The sequence below is a fragment of the Podarcis bocagei genome (genome assembly GCF_964188305.1).
Source record: "Podarcis bocagei genome assembly, chromosome: 2".
Lineage (NCBI taxonomy): Eukaryota > Metazoa > Chordata > Lepidosauria > Squamata > Lacertidae > Podarcis > Podarcis bocagei.
Window position 1 is genome coordinate 91,750,579 of NC_138126.1, and position 14,216 is coordinate 91,764,794.

The window sequence follows — 14,216 nt, forward strand, 5'->3', positions numbered from 1 at the left end:
ACCTTCCGGAAGATGCAGAAGGGTTGCTTAGCAACCACAGGGCTGTTTTGCACTGGGAATGATGTAGGGTCCTATGTGAGGCTATTGTTCTCTTCTCGTGTGAAGGGTACCAATAAATGCCACAACCCATCATTCCCCCTTGGAGAAGGACTGAACTGGCCAGGGAGATTGTGTGAAGTAGCAAGCATATACTTTTATCAGCCAGTGGTTTCAGAGTGGTCAGGATAACAGGAAGGAGCTGTCATTTAGAAGGATGGTCAAATTAACCTCTTCTACTAGATGGAGGAGAGCATTACGGAATCAAAACACACATAATGCTCTTTGAAACAACATTGTGGCACAGCATGAGTTCTGATTAGAGCTGAAAAGAAATTAGATTCACTTTATCCTATCCTCACTTTCTGAAACAATATGTGAACCGAAACACAAACAGCCTTTAAAATTCACGCAACTCCAAATTTTGTAATGCAGTTCTCCAGCTGAGCGATGGGGCGGGGTGTGTGTGCAAACATTGGTATAAAGTGTGTACAGGTATGCATATATTAGTGAAAACATCATGCAAATTCATTATACTAGGCAAAATATATTCTCAAAGTTCAAAATGTGCCCACTGGCCCAAAGAGATTGGTTACCCCTGTTCAAGGTTGTTGTGTTCGGTTCCATCCACCCTATTGTCTCACAGCTGCTATGGCAAAAATGAAAACTTTGATGGTGACAACCAGATTGATAGGTTGATACTACATACACGTCTGGGCTTTTGTGCAGATAAGCAAGAGTGATTACCATGGTGGCAACTTCAGGTGCGAAAATATTTGAGACTGGGACTCGCAAGCTCCATCAAGCCCTGAAGCTCCAAAAGGTTTCCTGGAGAGTGGAATGCATATGCAAGGCTCCTACGCCGACTTCCTTGAGGTGTGTGGCTGATCATGCTGCAGAAATGCCAGCTAACCACCGACATTGTGTGGGTGCTTTTCAGCAAATCCTGGGATCTTGTCACCACAGAAATGTGCCCCTCCCTCACTGGAAGCATGAACAGCACGAGAGTGCCCAAGATTTGGCTGAGCAAATGTTATTGCGTATTTGCATCCTTCACCCCAACCCATTGTGGATTGGGCACTGTCTGTGGTGGAAGTCTTGATCATTCCATCAGCTCTGCTGTGTGTGGCAGTCCAGCTTCATCAGGCCTCCCCTCCCCTCAGCTGTCGGGTGGGGCCAGCCATTCCATCAGGCTACCATAGCAAGAGATTAGAAGCATGGCTCTTTCCATCAGCTTTGTTGAAAACCAAACTCCGCCAGGCACCTCCTAACCCTGAACTGTGACAGCTGTTTAAGAATTGGTGCCTGAGTTTGATTTTTATTTTCCTCTTCCCTCCCTGTCCTTTCCCCCTTGTGTGTCATTTCCCCCCCCTTAACCATTGTAAGCCTGTAGGCAGTGACCTGTTTCAATGAACTGCATGTTAAACCACAGAGCCTAGGACTTGCTGATCAGAAGATTGTGGTTTGAATCCCCATGACGGTGTGAGCTCCCATTGCTCGGTCCCTGCTCCTACCAACCTAGCAGTTTGAAAGCATGCCAAAGTGCAAGTAGATAAATAGGTACCACTCCAGCGGGAAGGTAAACGGCGTTTCTGTGTGCTGCTCTGGTTTGCCAGAAGCTGCTTAGTCATGCTGGCCACATGACTCGGAAGCCAATAAAGAGAAATGAGCACCGCAACCCCAGAGTCAGTCATGACTGGACCTAATAGTCAGGGGTCCCTTTACCTTTACCTTAAGGCACTCTGGGAGCCTTTTAGACCAAAGAGTGAGCTCCAAATGCTCCAAATAAAATAAATAATCATAATAAGTATTCCTCAGGGCTGATCCAGTCATGCCGTCCTTGTGTTTTCACGTGGGCTGCAGCAAATGCCTTTACACTGGGGCTGAGCCTGAATTCTCCTGAAGTCAGTAATGGAAAAGTTTTGGAGCATTACCTCACGATGGAGTGGAAGCCACAATGGGTTAGCTTTAATTGTCTTGTGCTTCACCCTTCTCTCCCAGTGTCTTTACATCTTCTCCCTGACTGAGCGCTCGGCTCTTGGATACAGTGTGTGCTTTAAAAGCTCAGCTTCTTTTTCTTAGGTTCTCCATGGCAACTGCATCAGCACCCCATGAATAAATTACCTCTCTGACACAACATCGCTTATTAGAATAGAGAAAATGCCATTTCTGAGTCATGTCTTTCTGATGGGGCCTTTTGTCTCTTCCTTCATTCTTCTGTCTGCCCAGTTCTCTGTGTGAAGAGAAAGTCAGCCAGACAATTTGCCTTGGGGTGAGCAGAATGTCCCTCTCCAGGCCATGGGTGACTTCAAAGGGGGGTGAGAGTTTCCTGTCCTGGCCTTAGTGTGGAGACTGCCATGGTAGGGAACAGACACTGTGGGTTGGCTTGCATGCCTACAACCCTTTTCTTAAACCTAGTCCTCTACGGCTCTTGAATTAACCTCCCCTCCATCACCCACATACGCATCCTGCAGTTCTCAGTTAGTCTCATCTTTATTCCTCCTAAGTGTTGTCCTGCCACAATCATTGCAGAGGGGAGATCGTTTTGTCATGCAAGCAGAAATGTTTGTGCTGATGGAACAATCATAATATCAGGCCCTTCAAGTGTTCCTATTTTCCAGCGACTGTCCTGAATTTACAGAAGCAGTCCCAGTTTCTCGCTTGATCCTGGAATGTCCCGCTTTTCCTTAGGACATCCCTATTTTCTTCAGAGAAATGTTGGAGGGCATGGATTTATGTGACCCCCGAGCCAAGGACATAAGTAACTATACAAACTTTAGAAGACATCTGAAGGCAGCCCTGTATAGGGGAGTGTTTTCATGTTTCATGATGTTTTTATATATGTTGGAAGCCGCCCAGAGTGGCTGGGGCAATCTAGTCATATGGGTGGGGTATAGCAACAGCATCCTCCCCATCCCATTTTTCTTTTGTGTCATATATTTTAGATTGCAAGCCTGTGGGAAGGAACAGCCTTATTTTTAATTGATTGTACATTAATCAATTGAGAGACCTGTGTGTAAGTAGGTGTGCTTTCTCTAGTGTCAGGATTCCAGGTTAATCGGTGTTGACTACAAATGAAAGATTGGAACTCTGCACAGAGAACTGTCCCATTTGACAGTTGTCAGCCTGTTGTGAGCTAAAAGTCCAGAATGTCAGGAGGAGAAAATTGGGGGAAGAATGCTGCGGTTAAATGTTGCAATAGAAGCACTTCAGCAACTCAGTGGAATTGTTTGCTTGGGAGGTATTGTGTGTCATATTGTGCATTCTGAGTTGTTGCAGTCATCACAGTGGCAGACTAATTTGTTTAAACTGTCTGTCCTGTTGCTACTAAGTGAGAGCTAGGGTCTAATTTTAAGGTTGCAATGGGTAAGGAGAGTTGAATCTCCCTGCAGCATAACTCCCAACAATTCATTGCCATCTCCCACCCCAAAACTGGCCTCTGATGCCAGAAGCCAGCTCACATACCTGGGAGAGGGCTGCCGGGAGGTGAGTTTGGGGACGGCTCATCTCCAACCTGTGCATACACTTTGCACTTAAAACCAGTGCTCCCATTATGTAGGGAACAAAATGCATAAGCCTCACCAGCTGAGTCCCCACCTCAGTTGTAGCTAATCACACCCTCCAACACTCTACAAGACTACTGTCTACAAGACTACAAGTAACTAAGAGGGCCATTTGAAACCAGAAGAGGGTAGCCTCTGAATTTGAGCGCCACCACAACCCCAGAGTTGGTCACGACTGGACCTAATGATCAGGGGTCCCTTTACCTTTACCTTTAAAATCCGAAACAGTCTCCCATTGTCATGTGCAGCTTTTAGTTCAAATTTCTCCATCTGTGATTAATTACTGAACCTTAATGGCTTTTCGCATCTGTGATCAAACAAACTGGTGAGAGGCAAAAAGCTGGATTCTGTGACCTTTGCGAGAGATTAAAATTCAATAAAATAACAATAGTGGTAAGAATACCAAGGCATTTGACTCCTATCTCCTTCAACTTACCAAGTGTGCAGTCCTATCAAAACATTCTCTTGTGTTTCAGCCAAAATGTTTCACCCCTGCAGGCTTATATCCCCCCCTCTTTGCTCCAGGTTATATTCCATACAATTTTGTACAGTTATAAATGATGCCTTTGAAATACCCTGTAACCTAGGTGGGGTTTACTATTTTTATTAATAATAATTCTGAATTTTATATTAACTCAAACAGATAAAGCAGGGAACTGAAGTACCGCACATGTCACAAAAACAAATACAAAAAATAGCTCCCCTTGTTCCTACCATAATTATATAATACACAAATCAGGGAACACACAAAAGTAGGAAAGAAAAAGGCTGTGGATAGCAATAGAGCAGTTGAACTAAGTTTATTATTGACATCACCACCATACTACCTCCCAGTTTAGAAGAGCATTTCCATTCCAGAAAGAGGATGATTTATTTTTTTTAATTTTTTTTTTTGCAGATTGCAACCATTCTGCACATCATGGGTAGCCAACATGGCAACTTCCATCATTCCTTGGCTATTGGTGATGCTAGATGAGGCTGATGGGATTTGGAACCCAACCACATCTAGGAGGCCACAGGTTCCCCACCCCTGACATTACACCTTCCTTTCCATTTGTGACATTGTCTGGTGGTTCATTCAAAGTAGGTGAAAGAAACAGATTAAACTCAAGAGGCTGAATTTTCATAGGTAGACAATTAGGTCTTATAACGTTTTTGTGCAAGCAGGCTCTGGCTGGAGACCACTCAGTTCATCCCTAGCATGGTTCTATCTACACTAGAGATTAAAAACACCCCAAGGTAAAGACTCCCTCAGTTCTGTTCCATCTGCAAAATGCCACATGGTGGGGCTGTTGCAAGGCATCCTTGCCTTGGCTGGAATATATTTGTAAGATTTATTTATTTATTGCTCAATAAATACTGAGCAGGGTTGTTGTTGTGGATGTGTTGTTGGCAAGAGGCTGCTTCAAGGTCTTACTCTTGAAATTTGCTATTTTTGAGCTCTGTATAAGCCTAACTCAGCTATTGTAGGAGCAGAAGCCAGGAGAAGGTGTGTATGAAGGAATAGAGAATGATCCTCTTATACTAGAATGTCAAGAAGGAAGGAGAAAGGGCTTTTCTTTGGAATGGATGCCAGAACAGAACAGAATAGAACTGGGAGGGAGAGAAAGGTGGAGTGAGTTGCTAAGAAGTTCCCACACTTGTCATACCAGAAACAAACACCAGAAATGGTGTCTGATTTCTCTCTCTCTCCAACAGTTCCTAGATAACATTTCATGTCGAAGGTGGGTTTCTTCTGTCTTGGAGGTTGGACCCACAGTATCAAGGCCCTGACCATCCATACAGATCAAGCCTGGAATTATTCTCCAACTCAAGATTCCTGAAGTCAAGAACAGGGGCAGAAAATGCTGTTTCTTGTGTTTTTGCTAGGAAGGACAAGCCCAAGTATGAGGAACCTGTTGGTGGACTTCAGCTCCCACCATTCTATCCATTGGCTATGCTGACCGGGACGGATGGGATTCAGAGTCCAAGAACATCTGAAGGGTACCATGTTGGCTACCTCTGCTGTATACTATATGCTTAATCAACTGGCGACCACAGAGTTCCAGCTAGGTAAATGCAGGAAAGATAGCTACTCCTGTTTTGAATCAGTGCAGGTTTTATAGAGAAACCTCACTGACTCTTTGGGGAGACTGGACTGGAACTTGCCACAGCAGCGGCCTGCATGTCTTTGATTTCCCAAGTCTTTTTAAACACCGGCTCTCCCTGGCACTCCCCCCCCCCCAAATCCATACAGCAATTGTCAGTCTGAAAACTATGAATGATTGCCAGCTGCTAGTTGGAATCTTGAGAAATGTGCCAATTCATCCTTCCTCTCCTCTCTTTGTTAAATCCTATTCCTCCCCCCCCCATCTTAACAGCATGAAACACAAAAAAACTGCCTTCTACCAAGTCAGACCACTGGTCCATCTAGTTTAGTATTGCATGCACTGACTGGCAGCAGCCCTCCAAGATTTCAGGCAGGGGACATTCCCAGCCCTAGCTGGAGATGCTGGGAGGGTTGAACCAGGGACCTTTTTGAGCTTGTTGTGTACACACAGTGTAGAATATGCCCTGGATGTAGATTCTGAAATATAGCCCTTTCTCCAGAGAGTTAGGAATATGCAAGACACAGCTGTAGAGGAGGAAACTGCTGCCAAGAATAAAATTCCTGGTAAACATTCCTGTATTGCTTTAATTAAAGCACAACTCAGCTCACAACATCAGAAGAACAGAGCAATGAAAGGGGAGCACCCACTGATGCCTGTTATGCTGCTACAGTGTGGTGGGGGGACCTGAATATTCAGGAGTTTGCATTTGTGATTTGCTTTCTTCTGATAAAGCACTTAAGCTTTTTGCACAACACTGCAAGACTTGTGGCTTTTAGGAGCACAATTACCCCTGCGTCGTTCTCATTCGGACTCCTTCCAGTGGCAGATAGCAGAGTTGCTGGCAGCACTATATTCTTGCTGCTGAACATCCTTTGTAACGACACTGACATTAACAGCAGCGCTCGCCCCTTTGTATCCCTTCTGATGGTGCCACTTATCAACTGGACTTAAAAGAGCCTGGGACAAGCCACTGCGTCAGCTAATGGAAAGCCACTTTTCTGAAGAATTGCTTCGGAGCAGGTACAGGGGGCTAGGGTCTTGTTGGTGTAAATCAGCTTATCTCTGTTATAGTCAATGGGTTTCGCTCAGGTATAGGTACAGATTGGGTTGTCAGTGGCTCATGGAGGGTGCATTCAAAGAGAAAGAGGGAAGGTAATAGTTCATCTTTGTTTGGAAAACAGATTCAGCAGCAGGGGTCTAAAGACTGCTACCACTGCTACTCCCGCTCATTGTGGAATTGTTCACCTAGGCTCTGCATCTGGCCTGGCTGCACATCCCTGGAAGCATTTGGAAGGGCCTAGATCTACTTAGGCAAAGTGAGCAGAGACCACATTGGCTGCCAAATATGATGGCAGAAGATGGACTTCCATTTTCTGGAGGTGATGATGGAGGAGGCCACTGAATAGGAGCAGAAGCAGCCTCAAAACCATGAAAAACTCCTCATCGGGAGCCTGCGGTAGAGTTAAACAAACTGATTACCTTAGGCCCGACTGCAGAGTCATTGTTGGGCAACATCTCCTCAGAGTAGCTCCTATCACCAGCAGTATGATTTAGCTTTGATTCCTGCATTGGAGAGGATTGGATGAGATGGCCCTTGAGGTCCAACCAACCCTACAGTTCTATGATTCTCTGGTGCAGGGTCTGGATTGACTCACAGAATTCCTCAAGCAAGCCAGCATCTGCTGGGAAATGTATGCCACTACTACTGCAACCTTGGCACTTGGAGACATCTTGGTGGAAGCCTTCAAGGAAGGCTGCTGTAGACCATACTAAGGTAGATAAATCAGCTTCCTGTGCTCCTTCTTCTGCCCCTCCAAAATGAGATATATTTTCTCATGAGATATATTTCATACTGAAGATCCTTGGGGTGACGGCAGGAGACCACAACGGGCTAAAGTCCTGGGAATATGTGGACTGTCAGGACAGTGTGCACACCTGATCTATGAAATAGCAGTCACTGTTTTGTACCAGGTAGTGATTGCTACAGTAGCGTAGTTCAGAGCATTGAACACCCACCCACACCAAATCTCAGTTCAGCCTTAAACAAACAAGTTGGTTTAATAAAGTATATCAGCTTACCTGGGTTGTGTTTCTTCTACAAAGAGCTAAAATAGGACCCCTTTAATAGCCACAGCAGTGATAGTGATGCTGTCTGCCCACTGACAATGACAGGCACCCAGTGACTTGTGGTGACTCATCTGTGAGGATGCTTTAGACAAGAGGGTTTGCAACTTTGAGCTTATGGAGGGTGATAGCTGCAGTGTCATCATTGCTTATCAGGCTGTACATTCTCACACAGATTCACAGGTCTCTTGATTGATTAAGCTGATCCTTCCTGCCGTCACTTCCCTCAACAGGCTTTGGCACCAGCCGCCTTTGGCACCAACAGCCCCCAAATCCCATTTCCTTGCAGGACTGAGTTCACAAAGAAGCACTTCATGTGGCTGGTGTAGTAATTTATTTGTTATGGGAATTTCGATGAACTGAGAAGGGAATATTTGACTATTGAATCTGATCCAGCTCACTGATCTTATGACCAGCCTATTCCTTCATGCAACATGCAACCTGACTGTGCGCATCTTTACTCCAAAGTAAATCCCAGTGTGTTTAATTGGGTTTTCTCCAAAGTACATGTGCACAGGGTTGCAGTCTAAGGCTGTGTACACATGAATGGCTTTAAATGCTGTGAAGTCATTTCCCCCCTGTTATGTTTCAGGTTGCATTTTATTTTGCAGTCTACATACGCCAGACTCTAGGCCCTGCAGAAAACCTTACATCTCTAACTATGGGAGGTTTATTGTTCTGCATTTTAAAGATTATTACATAAACTGCTGTGGTGTGTTGTTGTTTTTTAATAGAGAAAGCAGGATAATACATAAACAAAATTTTCTTATTAGTTTGGTAATTCTAATTCTTCACACATGTCCAAAATCTTATTGCGATGAGCATTCTAAAATAATAAGATGCTGGATGGAGCTTAGAAGTTCAGCCTTACTCAATGCAATGTGAAGCATTTGCCTGCATTCACTCTCCATCTCTGTGTGTCATTTAAACGTAAGCATACGTGGGAAGATCATTTTGACATTTCACTTTTTGTCTGAAAATGTCAAAGTTCTGCAATGCAGTTGTCCAGCTTTTCATCCTCCTAAAAGGGGTGGCGGCAATGGATCCCTTGTGAAATCACATCCCTTCTATAATGATAAAGGAATCTTGGATGCACTATCATGGGTAAGCAAAATAATATCTTAGTCCTGACACCATGGTGACAATAGCCTGGGAGTAACTTTGCTTGGGCACCCTTCAAAATCTGGAGTTTGAATAGATTGCTAAAAAAAAAAAAAATGGCAGAGAAAGACGGAGTGTGGGTGGAAGCTAAAATACATCCACAGTTTGCCTCACACTTACAGAAGGCCTCACAAATTGCAATATTTTGAAATGTGATTTATTGACTACATCAGGAACATGTCGACACTAATTCCAAAACCTTTTGTTGTTATATTAGCTTGTGGAGTGATGGAATGGAAATTAATATATATTTTCTGGCAGCTGGAGATACACATGGCAGATTGCTGAAGGCTGTTGTGCTGTGGTTTGATAAGGAATCCCCATAGAGAAAGCAGCAAGGCAGGCCAGAAGTTTCAGGACCACGGATAGCTCCAAGTGAGCAACTTGCTTCACCGTCCTAGACCTAAAGCACACAGAGGCCTTGAAAGCCAGACTAGCTTTTCTAGGCTCTACCACATAAGTTAGGAACATTGACTTTCCAGGTGTTGCTGAACTACAACTACCATTAGCATGTTCAATGAACAAGGGTGATGGGAGATGTCAAACAACAACATACTGAATGCCACAGCTTCCCCATTACTGCTCTATTCAGGTTCTTAAAAGGCCAGCTCTCTGGCCTGAAGATGGGTAGTCCCCCTCTGTTCCATAGCCTCTCCCCTGCTGTGTGCCCTGCCCTGCTGGAGTGGTGAGGTTCTGGGGGGAAGCATTTGGTACCTCACACTCAGGTGAGGGTCCTGGCTCTGGCCCTGATGGTACAGGCGGTTTTTCTGGGAGCCCCTCTCTGACAGTCTCAAGCATGATGGTCTCCTGCTCTTCAGCAGCACACTCAGAGCCCTGAACCTTTTAACTAGTGCCTCTGTAGCCGCTGAGTTGTATCCATTGAAGTTCCTCCCCTTCCATAGCTGCAATCACTTTCAGTCACTTTGAACCACTCAGAGAGATCCTTCTCATTTTCAAACTGATGGTGTGGAAGAGGTGAACTGATACTGCTAAAAAATTGATTTAAAAATAAACAAATGCTTCTGTGGGGTGGGCGGGATGAATGACTCAGTCATTTAAGGGAACTGAGCTATGAGCCTGTGGCGAGAGAAAGTGGCATGGATGAACTGATATTGTTGTAGATGAAATCATGTCTGTCTATACCAAGATAGGAGGAGGAAAGGGAAGAAATGATTGTGTCTGCTATTAACTGATAGAACAATTATACACAATAATAGATCAAATTAACTGGAAGGTATCTGAAAGTAATATTTTCTAACCTCTTGTCTTTTAAGGGGTATGGAGGTATATCTGGGGATGTGTGGGAGATTTTATTGTTTTGCAGATTATTTTATTTTAGGTGTCTAGTGAGTGGTGATGGGAATGGGGAGCAGGGATGGGGATCATGGTGCTGTTTCACTTACATCCACTGAACAAAAGTGGTTCCCCACATATCAAACTTGACATACCCTCATCTGATGGAAAGAACCACGCTTGCCCATTAGGTTCATGGAGAGGGTAAGCTCAAAGGTGTTTTCAGTGATTTCCCATCAAGCAGCTCTTTGATGCCTGCCATCTTGACAGCCTGTGCACCCCTTATGCACACTCAAGCCTGTAGCAGTTCTTGCAGAGACAAGGCTAAGGGTGGGGTCAAATCTCTTAACCTCTCCCTGCTGAGCCATCAGAATAGCTCAGAGCTTAGGACGGGGTCCCCACACACACCTGCACATTCCACAGTTCTTCACTTGTCTGTGTTCACAACGACCACCATATTGGCAGAGTGTCCTGACTGCACACAGAAACACAGCCTGTTGTGGGGCTTTCTGTGTGTTATAGCAGCAGGAGGGGAACTGCTTCCCTGTGGCATCATTCATGGCCTGGCTGAGACCATGTGGCTTCTTCCCTCTCTGCCCTCAGTTCTAATTACCGTACTACGCTGGAAGCCAATTACTGCATAGGAAGGACAGGAGCAACTGGCCCTGCCCACATGGTGCAGAGCTGTACAATGTTACAGCAGTGGTAGCTTCTTTAAAGGACTCAGGGCATATGTCTATGCAACAAATTTACATAAATTTGCATATGCATACACACACACACACACACACACAGAGAGAGAGAGAGAGAGAGAGAGAGAGAGAGAGAGATCCATCAGAGGAATGGGAAAGAGACCCAGGGTTTGGGGCAAAAGAACCAGGTTTTGAGCCCTGTGGCCCATCCACTAGCTAACGAAACCCTTGGATGTAGCCATGGAAAAGCCATTATAGCCTCTGCTATAATAAAAAGGGACCCATGAACAAGAAGCTTATTTCACCATTAGCAAATGGGTTTCACAAAGAAGTAAGGAGAAGTTAATGATTCCAGACACCTCCATGCAGACAGGCAAGTGCAACTCATAGCTTTTAATGAGGTTCTTAAATTGGGCCTCCGTCAAAGGGAGCTGACAGCAGTGCAACTTGATACAAACAGGTCCCAGAAGCTGGTACAGTATCTCATTATAAACCTAGATGTGATAATGGTTTATCGAGGGTGTAATGAGATTAAGGGCCACTATCTGAACGATAATCTTGGTAATTTGAATGCCCTTTTTACCCATTGTTGTCTTTTTAATTGTATGTATTGCTTGTTTTATGTTGCTATGGCCATTGGCTAATGCGAATAAAGTTTATCTATCTATCTATCAACCTAGATGTGAGCCAGATGTGTGTGAAAGTAGGCTGCAGTGTACAATTCCACTAGGAAATACATTCTTATGAGGGGCTTTGCTAGTGTAGAACTACTGCACTGCTCTTTGTGCTTCCTGGCACTGCAAATTCTGTTTTGTAAGGCTTCCCCTCTTTCTTTAAAGTAGGTGTGTGCCCATCTTTCAAAATGAACTGATACTATGAACGAGCATACCTCAGAAATTCCTGTTCTCACAATTGGGGAGCCTTACTTTTCCCACTCATACATAGCCATTTGGAGAGCAACCAAATATGATGCCCTTAAGCTAGGTGAGTTCAGGGATCAAACCCGCACCTTCCATTTCCCCATTCCTACCCCCAGGCCTCAATTCATTCAAAGCTGCATGTCGCTGCACAAAAGATAAAGCAGTACAAGGTGTGCATTTGAAAAGATGCCAGTCCAAAAAAACTGCAACTCAGCACTGCGGATGAATTCACATTTATGGGGTCAGAGAAACTCAAGGCATTTGTGTCTTTTCCCTTGTGAGGTGGGGAAAGGGGTGGTTTCTGTTTATTCTGAAGGATTCACTAAATAGGTTCCTGCATTGCAGGGGGTTGGACTAGATGACCCTTGGGGTCCCTTCCAACTCTACAGTTCTATGATTTTATGGTTTGTGGCAAAGCCACAGCCAAATCAAGGTTCTGGACAAGCCTTCTCTGAAAGAGACCTGCCAGGACTTAGAATAAGTGTATATATAAGACAGGCAGGCACATATAACTGATACATGCCCATGTGTGGCCATCCCTTATGAAGATAGCATCCTGTGTGCCTTAGCCATTCCGAAAAGTAGCCTTTCTTCTTCTCCCCTCATCTCATCCTAATCACTTCCAATTCATCTCATTTGGACACTATGCTATTCACTTCTTGCAGCTGCGATTTTCATTTTCCTTCCTAGCTGGAGCACAAAGCCATTAGCACAGGTTTCTGATCTGAGCCTTTGATCCACATTAGCCCCCTGAGCTTGAATTCATTTTGTGAAGAAAGTAGTGTTTACAAAAGGGTGCATACTACACCCATTAGCCATTGCTTACCGAGCTCATGGGACACCCACTTCCCTCCCAGCCTTGACCTCTGACCTTTGGGGTTTGATCTCTTAACCATTGCCAGATAGGGTGGCCATTTAAGCATCCCAAAATGCACCATCAAAAAGGAGAAAAGAGAACACAGATTTGCATAAAATGTGCATATGATCATTTATATGTATAGATGAAAGCTTAGAAATAATTACTGTTATTTAAATAGAAATACAATACATCTCACCATAGCAGGGAAGACTGTGGCGAGATGACCTGTGCCCATTTTGCTGCCCAGGCATTCCTTGTTCTTGGAGTTCTTTATCTTTAAACCTAACTTGGACCAGACAGCCTTCTAGATGTTGCTGAACTGTAGCTCTCATCATCCCTGGTCATTGGTCATGCTGGTTGGGCTGATGGGAGTTGTAGGTCAGCAGATTCTGGAGAGGTGAAAGTTCTTCCACACCAGATATAGAGGATGCTTTCAAATAGAGGGCTGTCCTCTGATAGGCCTTCAAAAAGTAGGTGCGGGCCACCCTAACTCCAAGCATGTGAGAAACAATCCTGGATACCCCCCAGAAGCTATTCTGCCAAGGTGGGAAATAGGAAATCAAAGGAGGACATAATGCTACGGCAGAGATCCCTGTGCTACTCTGTCCAGCTGCAGCACTTCAAACATAGACATGAATGCACAGAGATTCTGCAGCTGGGCTTCACTTCAATTTGACAGCCAACAGACCTCCTCAATTCCAATTCATGGCCCGGTCCCTCTAACACAAGTGGCATTCAGTGTCATAAAGATGACAGCTTGGAAGACCAAGCTTTTGGCTTTTTCTGCCCCCGAGAGAAGTGCTCACCACTTGCCTTGGTGCCAGAAGCATGAGCAGTAGAGAGGAAGGCTGAAGCTCTCAGGGATGCCTTGGCAATTTCCTGGAGACCTGTGGGAAAGTGACCTGGAGAAGAGAATGCTCTGGACAGCCTGTTTAGATACATAGGATGTTGCTTTATAGCAAGTCAGACTCTTGGTCCACTTAGCTCATTAGTATCTACATTGACCAGCAGTGGCTCTCTAGGGCATCGGTCAAGGAGTCTCTCCTAACCCTCCCTGGAGGGATTGAAGCTGAGACCTTCTGCATGGTAAGCAGATATTCTACCAGTGAGCTACATCCCATCTCCTAGATTTGAAGTGTGAAAGTGCTCCAGTTTGACCAATTGGCGGTAGAATGAGGCATCTCAAGAGGAAGGGCCGCAGAGTTCAAGGCAAGAAGCAGAGGGCACAAGAGCACTTTCCAAATATATAAATGGCTGCCATAAAACAGAGGAAGAGTGCAAGTTTGCAACTAAGGGAAAAGACAAGAAGCAGCAGGTGAAGGTTCATTTTTATGGATGGCTTTCTCGTTATTTTTATTTTTTAAAAAGATTGGGAACATACAGTAGATGCTGCTGTAGAAACCACCCCTAGAAATTTAAAGGAGGACACTGGATGTCCTGCTAGGGATGGTTTAGGAATCCATTGTTTCTGGGACTCT

The 14,216-nt window shown here is 44.7% G+C and overlaps 2 long non-coding RNA genes across 4 annotated transcripts; one reads left to right on the forward strand and one right to left on the reverse strand.

Annotated features, from left to right (window-relative positions):
* Positions 1 to 44: 44 nt before the first annotated feature.
* Positions 45 to 6,259, forward strand: LOC308581810. 3 transcript variants are annotated; one of them, XR_014005297.1, is made up of 5 exons: positions 45 to 106; positions 801 to 912; positions 2,982 to 3,052; positions 4,498 to 4,682; positions 5,298 to 6,259. It is a non-coding gene; the product is annotated as an uncharacterized lncRNA (long non-coding RNA). The 3 variants fall into 3 exon arrangements; XR_014005298.1 differs by having other exon boundaries at positions 56 to 496; XR_014005299.1 differs by lacking the exon at positions 4,498 to 4,682 and having other exon boundaries at positions 56 to 496.
* Positions 6,260 to 9,115: 2,856 nt separating this feature from the next.
* On the reverse strand, positions 9,116 to 14,064 carry LOC308581816. Its single transcript, XR_014005305.1, has 2 exons — positions 12,935 to 14,064; positions 9,116 to 10,111 (listed from the first exon to the last, which is right to left on the reverse strand). It is a non-coding gene; the product is annotated as an uncharacterized lncRNA (long non-coding RNA).
* Between the last annotated feature and the right edge of the window lie 152 nt (positions 14,065 to 14,216).